General features: G+C 26.7%; 1 long non-coding RNA gene across 1 annotated transcript in view; it reads left to right on the plus strand.

Moving 5' to 3' along the window:
* The window catches only part of LOC109354572, a 12996-nt gene that overhangs the window by 10160 nt on the left and 302 nt on the right, over positions 1–2534 (plus strand). The window lies entirely within an intron of this gene.

Here is a 2534-nt window from a genome sequence, read left to right on the forward strand (position 1 = left end):
TTTAGAAAATTTCAACGGTTGAATATGTTCTTGACATACTCATGAACAACATACTTAAATCTCATCAACATCCATTGGTTGAATGTTGAGAGATCAAGGATTGAAGATGGAAGAAGAAAGAAGAAAATGAGAGAAAAGTGAAGAGAAAAATGGAGAGAGGATTTACCTCTTCTTTGAAAATGCAAGAGTGAGTGAGTGAAGTGTGAAGTGTGAGGGTTTAAGGGGAGAGAAATCAGATTTCAACTAGGCAATGATGACCAAATCTCCTAGGGTGGCTAATGATGAGCTCATGAGATATGGTGAAAGTGATGGGAGATTTGCTTTATGGAAGTCAAATCTCTCATCCCAATGTGAAATGATCACCTTGCGAACAAGTGTGATACCCATGCCCGAGTATTATCGGTCAATACTCGATCGGGTATTTTAAATCACTCGATCCTAATATCCGATTAGAATTTCGGATTTCGGCATTCCGAGTGAAAAATATTTAGAAAATAGGTATGAGTGTAATCAGGATCTATTTTGACTCGAAATTAAATTACGAAGCCAACGGCGCGATCGGAATTCGATTCCGAGTTACGGAACTCAAAAAAATGCTTTTTGAGCCATACCGGGCGGATTCGGCCCCGACAGTGGTCCAGAACCGACTGTCTCCAAAAATTACCAAAATTTACCATAAAATCAGAAATAAAATTTTAAGAATAAAACTCAACTAGAGTTTTGTCTAATTCCTTACCGAAAATTCTCAGAAATTCATTTTTGAATATATAATTAATGAAAATATTAGTAAAATCTTATAATTCAAACTCGTAAAATTCGCGGTGTTACATACTCGTAGTGGGTAATTTCAGATATCCAATGAGTTTTCAAGTTCAAATATATATTTATATATTTTGTAATAATTAATATACATGAGAACATATATAGCCAGAAAAACATTAAGAGTGTGTTTGTTTTGGCTATTTACTGTTTTCATTTTCAATGAAATCTAAGAAGAAAAGAGAAAACATGTTTGCATTGTTGTTTTCATTTAATATATAAGAAAACATGAGTTTAATTTTCGGAAATTTTGAAAATGAAAAATGTCATTTCCAACATTTTCAATAATTAGGGGAATGTCATTTTATTGAAATCTTTAAGACTTTTGTTACTCCATTCAATTCATATATTTTGATATTTTAATATTTCCAGATTATTTCAAATCTTTTGATATTTTGGAAACTCAATATACATTTATATTCCACTTTTCAATTATACACTTATTTATTACTCCTCTTTTCACTGCATGTTTATTTATTTATTTTTTAGTACAGTTTTCAATGTGCATTAAATGTGTTTATTTTAGTATAATTGTATCCAAATTTTATATCTTTTAATAATTTTTTAAACTATATGCATAACTTTAAATTATCAAAAGATGTGGAACGAGGAAATTATATGTTTCAATTATTCTCTCCAGTAACCAACATAATACCAAAATCATCAATGAGTACCTTACTCATCTAGACCACCACATATTTTTATAACAAAATATATTTATTCATCTCTCATTGGAAATTAATTTTTTGTTGATGGATATAGTAATAGGATAATATGAATTTGGGTTAAAAATTGACGTTCATTAAAGTTACTTTAACCTTAATTAAATAACAGAGCACTTGTATATTACTAACTTATTTAAACTTTAATTTTTTAGATAGCACATGTAACTAAATGATGTTTGTTATGACTTTTTGATACATCTTTGTGGCAACTAATAACCAAGTTCAATAATTAAAGATGTTCAATGTATTATTGACATAAAATATGTTGTAAAAGAAAATGTTACTAATAACATATATGTAGACATCAGTTTGACTACTTTGGTGATTAAAATTTATAATTGAATTAATTGCAAAAGTATGTCCTCATTTGTAATTTTTAGAATGAATGACTTTCAAAATGAAAATGGTAATAACAAACATGTTATGAGGAAATGGAAACATAAAAATGAAAATTATTTTTTGAAAATTGAAAATAAAAAAACATTTCTTCAAACCAAACACAACAAAATACACACTTTAAATAGTAATTATTTTTTATATGTAAATTTTCAATATTCTTATGAAAATTAAGTAGTTTAGTTAATATGTTTTGCCTCAATAAATATATCAAAAATTAGATATATTTTTATAAAATCACCCCATATTCACTTTTTCCATGTTAATTAATTAGTATTTTTGTAATAGAATCAATCATTGTAATTAGAAACAAAAAGTAGTCTATGCAATTATCCTATAATAACTTTTTACGCTTTCAACATATCATATGATGCATTACTTTTATTTCTATCTTAAATAAAAGTAGTAATACATATAAATAGAGAATGATAGGTAAGTAGTAACAAAAGTAGTAATATATGATTCACATCACTAAATGTAATAATTCTTATTATTTTTTATGGTCCTTGATAATTATTAATTGTTTTTAAATTCATATAAAAAGTTTAACACTAATACAAGAGTACTACAACTTCAAAACTAAGTAATTATATA

The sequence above is a fragment of the Lupinus angustifolius genome, chromosome LG08, assembly GCF_001865875.1.
Source record: "Lupinus angustifolius cultivar Tanjil chromosome LG08, LupAngTanjil_v1.0, whole genome shotgun sequence".
In the NCBI taxonomy this organism is placed as follows: Eukaryota; Viridiplantae; Streptophyta; class Magnoliopsida; order Fabales; family Fabaceae; genus Lupinus; species Lupinus angustifolius.